Source organism: Electrona antarctica (assembly GCF_951216825.1).
Source record: "Electrona antarctica genome assembly, chromosome: 2".
Taxonomy (NCBI): Eukaryota; Metazoa; Chordata; class Actinopteri; order Myctophiformes; family Myctophidae; genus Electrona; species Electrona antarctica.
In genome coordinates, this window is record NC_136807.1 from 24,210,366 (window position 1) to 24,219,550 (window position 9,185).

The following is a 9,185-nucleotide window of genomic DNA, read 5'->3' on the forward strand; positions in this document are numbered from 1 at the left end:
CACCATAAATAAATACTGAAACCAGATATAATCATTAGGGAAGGTGTATGCATGTACTATGTGTAAACTCTTCATTTCCACTTTACAGCCATTCAGTTGCAAAACCCCCCTTTTTTTTTTTTTATAATTTGGGGACCCCCCAAAATAATTTGGCGACCCCTCGAGGGGTCGCGACCCACGGGTTGAGAACCCCTGGGGTAGAGTGTCGGACTGATACCGCCGAGAAACACTACCACCTGCCGCCGGTGTTCCGCGGCTGATGCCGTTGCTGGAAAATGCACTCGCTCTCTCTCCCAAACGGGCCTGTTTTTTTTGTACCCCAGCTTGAGTTCCCACCAGTTTAAAACAGAACCATAGCTGAATGTTGAGTTTCCACCAGTTTAAAACAGAACCATAGCTGAATGTTTAAACAGCCCTCCTGAGGAGCAGGAGTCCTCAGATTAGATTGCAGGTCTGGCCAGCAATGTGTCGACTATGACCAGTCCAAGTATCCATTTCACGGGGGAAATTCAATCACCAGTGTCAGTTACAGTTTCACACAGTTTCGCTTGCTTTTGCCACTGTTCATAATCATAATCTTACTTATAGAATAGTGACAAGCCCACTTGGAAAAATCTGGTATTTATTTGGCTCCAGGTCCGAACAAACTTTTAGCGTTCATTTTCAGTGGAAACACTCTTGAATTGGTTCAAAATTAGGCAGGAAAAAATTACGGAACTGGCTCAACCCTGGTGGAAAAGGGGCCTCTCAGAGTTACAGATATGGAAACGTCCATTTGGTTCCTATGATGGTTAATATGATGTTTTAATTGTTGTATGCTCTAAGTAAATCTACTGTGTGCGTGCATCTACTGTGTGCGTGCCGTGCACATATATCTAAGCTTTGTTTGTGCATGTACGTATACATAATTATAATTTCTAAGCTTTATGCAGATAATGTGCTAAGCTTAATGCCTTTGCACAACAGTCTTAAATCAGCAATGCATTTACTTCAAATGAAAATCAGGGTTATTGAATAGTTTACTGGCAGTATATCAAATAGGCAGTGATTGATGAGAACATAATGAGATAGAAAACCCAGCTGTTATGTATATCACAATGCTAGACTATTAAATGTAGAATGCATTGGTGATTGTGAATTGTCCACTGCGTATTGAAACATGCCTTTTAAATGTAGTTATGAAGCAGTGTCTTCCAGCAAGCACTTGTCCCCAAATCCTGTATGTTTCGGTTGGGACTATTTTAAAATACGTGTACACTTATTCCAATTTGGTGCTGGTGCTGTAGCAGTACAGAATGTATAGCAGTCGCAGTGTCCTTGATGACTCCTTATGCTAAATGTGACTTTATTATTATTATTTTGTCATTGATGGCCAGTTTTAATTCATCCCATTAAAAACAACACAACTATTTTCAATAGGATACTATGAGACTGAATAACACACATATTTAATTTAAACTGTAATTTTTATATACTTATAAAAGGAATTGATATTTGTCTTTTTTGTTCTATATCATTGTCGTTGTTTTAAGCACTGTCTTTAAAGAGAATGGAAAAATGTGTTTAGCTACTTGTAATGTGGCATGTGGCATGCGTTGGCTATTAAACAATAGCTCGCAGCGCGGCACAAGCTTATTCATCTGCTATTTTTGAACAGTTTTCGAAAATCTTGAAAGTGTGAGAACCCAGGTCTTAATGGGTTAACACAAGCCATCCACATCCATGATAGCCATCCACGTGTCCTAATTATTGTTGTTTTAAGTATTGTTGGTATAGTACCAAGTGCCTTCATGTTGCATATTATTTACATGAGGCTGTAACAAGCAATAAGAACACTGAAGGTATGTATGTACTGTATATACAATATTATGTTACAAATACAAACTGAACCGAATGAATATCACTATGCTGGTTTGTCTTTTGAAATCGTACTTATGTTTCTCAGTATATTGGAAACAAAATAAAATATTACCATAGTTCTGTCAGAACTGCTGTTTTGCCAGTTTCGAACATGGTCCTGACATTCCATGTTCCTATATTAATGGTGTTCCTGGTAGAGATGATGGTTGTCGGCCCAGTAGCTTCCAGATGGGTCTGGCTTTCACTACTTGGTGTCATATATCCTCTAGCTGGAGGACCATCCTCTCCCAGGACTCTAGTTTCTTTTGATGCTCTTTTTCGTGTTTCTGTAACAAACGTTCTTTTGACGGGGTGGGGTTGTTAGCCCCACGCCCAACCCCCAACCTGGAGGACCAGGTGCTGGCCCAGGACCGGGATGTCTGGAGAGCTCTTGTTCGTGGCCTATGCCCAAAGTTGGGCTACAGGCGTAAGTAAGTAACGTAAGTAAGTCTGTCAGAACACTCTTATGCTTAATTTAGACTGTCTTACAGATATGCCATGTTCACAATGTTGGGCGTTAGGTTATGCCAGTGGTTCTCAAACTGTGGGCCGGGACCCCCAAGTCATTTGTTTTTTTGGGGTGGGCGGTCCCAAGGTGCTTTGGGGCGGCGGTGGCTCAGGGGTAGAGTGGCTGGATGCAATGCTGCATGGTCTTACATGTCTGTGTATTCTGCTATTAATGTTATTGGTGCAGAAGGGAGCGTCCTAGCACCATGTCAAACTACTGCCATCCCCATAATGCAATAAATGGTTAACTGGTGTTCACTGACAGAACTGTGTTTGTATGCTCATTACCCTGTGTAACCAGTTTGAGAAGACTTTCTGTTTAAAATCCACATTCCATTAAAAAAGGAATAATAAATAAAACAAAACAAGCAATAGTTGAACTGGCACATTTTTACGCTTTTGAAAAATGCCACAATGTTCAATTGTTTGTCAAGCTCAAAGACTAAAACCCTATCTAGGCCTACCATACCATACCAGGCCTGAGGCCTGCCATTGCATGGCACATCTATGCACGAAATGTCTTATGTTCACAGGCTTCTGTGTGCGGCTTAGAGGGCATCTGAGCATGTGCAATCATACCTCTTACACCAGGGTTCCCCAATAGGCGGCCCGCGGGCCCCCCTTGTGGCCCTGGAAGAATACAAAAAGAAAAAAAAGGGTTGTTTTTGGGGGGTTTTTTTAGGGGGTCCCAGATATTAATGGCATTAAATGTGGGTCAGTAGCCTATGCATGTCAAACTGGGCATCCTTTTCAAATGGGGTCTTGCCCTGAAAATGAATTTTCAGGGCAAGACCTCGACCTCGTGCGTGCGGACTCGGCCCCCAGCCAGGTACCCTAGTCAAAATATGGCCCTTGAGGAAAATTAATTGGGGAACCCTGTCTTACACCATGTGTCCTTTGGGAAACCGGGCCATTATCATTATCATACCACATTACATGACATAATTGTCATAGTTATTTATGTTTGTGTTTACTGTATGTGGATCTCTTTTATCCCTGCTATTCAGAGTCCAGCATACATGCTTGTGTAGCATTAAGCGGAAGCGGGGATTGAACCCGGGCCTCCCACTCGCCAGACCAACGCGCATGCCAATAGGGATGGAACCCGGGCCTCCCACTCGCCAGACCAACGCGCATGCCAATAGGGCTGAGCCCGGGCCTCCCACTCTCCAGACCAACGCGCATGCCAATAGGGCTGAGCCCGGGCCTCCCACTCTCCAGACCAACGCGCATGCCAATAGGGCTGAGCCCGATTGGCAGGGCTGTGTCTTGGCTGGGCTGGGTCTTGGCTGGGGGCTACACTTGCATTTTACACAGATCACAGAAACAATACAGTAAGTACAGAAGCAGCATACATTGAACACATTGACACGCAACACCCTAGAGGCTGAGTTTGTTTGTTTTCCACTTCAGGTGAAAGACTACAGCAGATTAAAAACTTGGCAGACTTAGCAAGCAACGCTGACACACCTAAAATCTAACATGCCCATTATTAATTTGATTAGCTGCAACTGTGTTGTTGACCTAGCAATGACAAATACCTACATTCTGAAGTCCAGGGGTATTCAACAGGCGGCCCGCGGGCCAAATACGGCCCGCTGGGCGCCCCCTTTTGTGGCCCCTGGAACAAATTATTATATTATTTTGAGGGCTAATGAAAGTTACAGGTATGGTGGTGTGTCCGATATGAAGTATAAGATTACCATGACAGTAATCCGTCGTACGACAAAGTGTAACATAGGGCTTAAGTGGTTAAAAAATAAGTTATACTCCTTTGTCTTTGATCTTCAAAGTCCTCCCGGATTTCTCTTCTGACTCCTAATGGTCTCCTCGGGGTCAAGGAGGGGTGGTGAAGCTAGGAGGGACATCAGGGCTAAAGAGGAAAGGAGGGGAGTGGGAAGGAAGCCCTCTTATTCTCTGTCTCCATCATTCACACGTCTCATCACTTTAGTTGTCACGATGTGACCGGGTGTGCCCGCTTCGAATGGGATCAGTGTATTGAAACGGGGAAAATCAGGTGCAATCAGGCCTTTCAATAGAAAGGCCTGATTGCACCTGATTTTCCCCGTTTCAATACACTGATCCCATTCGAAGCGGGTGCCGAGAGAGAGAGAGAGAGAGAGAGAGAGAGAGAGAGAGAGAGAGAGAGAGAGAGAGAGAGAGAGAGAGAGAGAGGTTAATGTCAAGGCAATTATGTTTATGCACTGTCAAATAGGTCTACATCTATTCAAAGGTAGCATATACGGTATACCTGTATAGACATCATTATATTATCCTGCACATTACTGTGCACAAATGTATACATAAATCTTCGTGTTTGAGCACAAAATGCATTTGCGGCCCCCACACACAATCATTCTACAGTTGTGGCCCCCGTCCTAATCTAGTTGAATACCGGTACCCCTGCTGTAGACATACCACCAAGTATATATTGTTCTTTCATTTCATTCTTTCATTCTTCTGTTTAGTTTGAATTGTTTTTTAAGCTCCTGGTTGAGAAAGATTCCACAACTTGACAGCATGATAAGAAAACATTCTTTTAGCAGTTCATCAGGTCAAGTTTATTTATTTAGTGCATTTCATACCCAATGGGCAAAAGCTCACACATGACATAAGTGTCTGGTAAAAATGAAATTCAGGCAATCAATCAACAATACAGTTTTCTGTAAAACGTTTCTATGTCATTGGTTCTCAAACTTTTTCATGTATTTGGCTGTGGACCCCCATATCAAAATTTGTTGTTCCGGGGACCCTCAAATTAAAGATTTCAGTTAAAAAAAAGATATATATTTATATTCAAGATTTGCACACATTTTCAAAGTTTTTTCTCAAATAGCAGATCTACATTTGTGCTGTGCTATGAGCTTGTATAGGCCTATTTGCTATTATAGCCGAAGTATAAAATAATGGTTAAAGTTCCCGGTTTTAATGGGTTAAAAGGGGAATGTAAATGTCTTGCCCACAAGTTTTGCATTCACTTAAGTGGTCACAATGTGCCATTTCACTCCCATCCTTGCCCCAAAGGCAAGTTTAGGTAATACATTTAAGTCACAAAACCTTCATTATTTGACGATAACTATGCTTCCTATAAGTTAATGACAATGTTATACTATATTTCAACGTAATGAAGTGGAACACTACAGCAGTGGTTCTCGAAGTGAGATCAGGGACCCCCAGGGGTCTTTGTTCCATGGGGTCCCCAGTAAAAAATTGTACCACTTTAAACCTATATAAATTAATCTGTTTTTTATATTTTAATAACAATAATCTTGGTTCCCTGATACAAAATCTTTTCAGATGGGGGTCCGCGGCCAAAATTATTTTGAGGGTCTTTGAAGGTCCTAGTTTTAGAACACTGCATGACTGCACTGCATAAGTTTGTTTTTCTAAGATTCAACCAGGCCGCCAGTCAACACGTTGTCAGGGTCCTTGCATGCAGACTATCATATCCCAAAACAAAGCACTGTAATCTCATTCGTCAGGGAAGAACATCTCATTCCTTAGCTCTAATCCATTACGCATATGGGCATGGTGGCATTACACCATGTCCTAATTACATAACCCTGCAGCTGTCAACCACAACCCTCTGATAGTGGGCTGACATGATGTGGTGGAAAGTAACATTTACTTTAACATTTACATTTACTTTATACTGTACTTAAGTTAAGTTTTGAGATATTTGTACTTTACTTGAGGATTTCAATTTCCAGTACTTTTACTCCACTACATCTCAGAGGCAAATATTGTACTTTTACTCCACTACAATTATGTGAAAACATTAGTTACTATACATAGTTACTTTGTAGATTTTCATTATTATTACGAAACATACATTAAAGGACCACTTCACCACTTTTCAACCTATCTTCATATAATAGCTCCTCACTAATAATCATGATAAAACGGCACACTTTGTTTCTACTCGGTCTGTAGCCTCGGAAACCCAGACGTTTTTATTTCCAGGGAGAAATAAAAACGCCTTATTGTAGCTACGCCTCTGGGTGGACCCCAGGCTACTCAGTCTGTGTCTCATAGGAGGGCTGTGGGCAGTTCAGAAACCTGTTCACCAGTGGCATCATCGATGGGGAATCCAAGCTAATAGAAACGGCACACTTTCTAGTCCTGAAAAGTTGCAATACGATAATGGAAGCCATTGTTCTCAAGATAAAAAAAATCTAAACATTTTTTTTAAAGAAATCTTGTTTAAAAAATGATCTGCCTAACGATGATGTAACTGGTGGACGGGTTTCTGAACTGCCCACAGCCCTCTTATGAGAAACAGACTGAGTAGCATTTTATCATGATTATTAGTGAGGACCAGTTATATGAAGATAAGTTGAAAAGTGGTGAATTGGTCCTTTAACCACTTCCCTTATACATTTTGTCCATTTGAAAATATCAGATCTGGGCCGGCCCAGATCTACAAGCTCACAATGTGTGAGCTTGTAGATCTGCTATTTTTCATACATTAGAAAACTTGAAATGGGACATTCTGTACAATGAGAACTTTCTACTTTTGGTACGTCAAGTACATTTTGATGCCAATATTTTTGGCATCCCCCACAGAAATAAATAAAATAAAAACGCCCATGGCAACGCCGTTTATAATTAACAGACATAGCAACACTGCTTCTGATAGTGTGACTGACGTGTGCAATGTGCTTGGATGTGGTGATACTGTAGACACTGGACAGGTTTAATCCCCTGCTCCGCATTTCAACATCCTTGCATTTCAACATCCTTAGGAAACTGAATAATTTCAAATCATTCATAAATTCCACCACACCCTCTAAACCTGCACATGATACACGTATGGAAACCTTTGTGGCTAACAGTCAGAGCTTTGTAATGAATCTAAACTCATAATACCAGAAATACTTGCCACCAAGCCAATGTATTATTACAATTACTACAATACAGGCCTTATTTTAATTAATATCAGGTGTGGCAGTGGCTCAGGAGGTAGATAGAGCGAAGTTCGATCCTGGTTTGAAATGTCCTTGAACAAGACACTGACTGAACCTCTAACTGCTGATGAGTTGGTGCATGCCTTGCATGTTTTCCTCCTCCTCCGGTGTGTGAATGTGTGTGTGAATGGGTGAATGTAAAGCACCTTGGATAAAAGTGCTATATAAATGCACCATTTACCATTAATACGGTAAAATCTATTATATAATAACTAACACAACTGCAGTCTCCCTGCTCTTCCATTGAGACCAGTGGTTCTCAAACCTTGTTTTACTTGGGGATTCTTATGTCTTATGTTGATGGGTAAATCTTTCCCTCTAAGATATACAGTATGTCACAAGGGAAATTTGAGAGAATGTCTTAGAGAACAGATTGAAAATAACTTGATGTTTAACCACTTAAACTGAAATTTGGTGTAGATTAAAAAAATAACTCACCAAGTAGGCTACAGTGCAACTCAGGTAGGTTTTGCTTTAAGTCTAGACTAGGGTCTAATTGGTTAAACTGAAGTGATATTGATAAATTCCAAATATTATCAATTCTCAGGCACCCTTGGACTTGCTCTGGTGTCAGGGACTGTTGACTATGAATAAAGTTATTTGAAGGAGACAGCGCACAGGATTGGCCACAAGAAGCGCTGCCATCTTTATCGTAGCTCGGACATCGTTGCAATTATATTACGTCTGTCTGCCGGGAGAGAGAGAGAGAGAGAGAGAGAGAACAAACACAACATTTACGGATTGTATCTTTGTTTTTAAATAGTGAGAAACATGCCACTCATGATGAAGCTTCGCCTACTTGGATGTTTAACCATTTAGACCTGGCACATTAAAGATAAGAAGCCTTCTAAATCCTAACCTAAAGTTTTCTGAAAAACCTGACATTGTAATTCAAAAACATTGGCTATTCAAAAATAGCAGATGAACAAATTTGGAGAAATCTCAACAATATTTGGAAAATGTAAAATAATGTATGCATTCATGCAACATACATCTTTTCTTCTGGGGGGTCCCTGAACATTTTTAGATGGGGGTCTGCGGCCAGATATCAATTTGGGGTCCTTGACAAAAATAGATTACACAGATGCTTTCAGGTCTAAATGGGTTAATGAACTTATAGTTCCAAGCTACTTGTCATGGCTGTGTGTGTCCCAGTGTCTGTCCATGTTTGTCTTGTGTCTGTCCCTGTCCCTCCCCTGTCCTGTTTGGTGACGGCTGGAGGAATGTGGCCACTCTCCTGGTTCCAGGTTCACCAGACACACCTGCTCCCTGTGAACTCACCACCTCTGTCAGTCGACACACCTGCCATTCATCACACTCATCATCTGATCTCCTAACCCAGTGTATAACTTTTTCCATTGACGTCTTTAAAGAAGTAGGCCTCAAATAAATGTTCTGTGGTTCTCAAGGTCAAGATTGTACTTTATTGTTACGTACAGGTGCATACTGTAAGAGTACAACTTATTTTTGTTTGGCTTCCTTCAGACAATGCAGCATATATAATATAATAATAATAATAATAATAATGGATTTTATTTATAGCCTAATGCACTTTACATTCCATGGGATCTCAAAGTGCTACAATAGAAATGCATAAAAGAAGAAACATCACACACAAAAAAAACCATAATATAACAGCAACACAGCAAAGAACACAGAATATTGCAATCATATCATATGTACATGTGCTTTAAGCAAAATGGCATCAGTTTAGGATATTTGAAAAGAGCAGATCTATAACAGTGCATTGTGGTGATGATGACCTGTTGTGAACTCTGCTGTTTAGTAAATATTATCAAAAATATCTAAAAA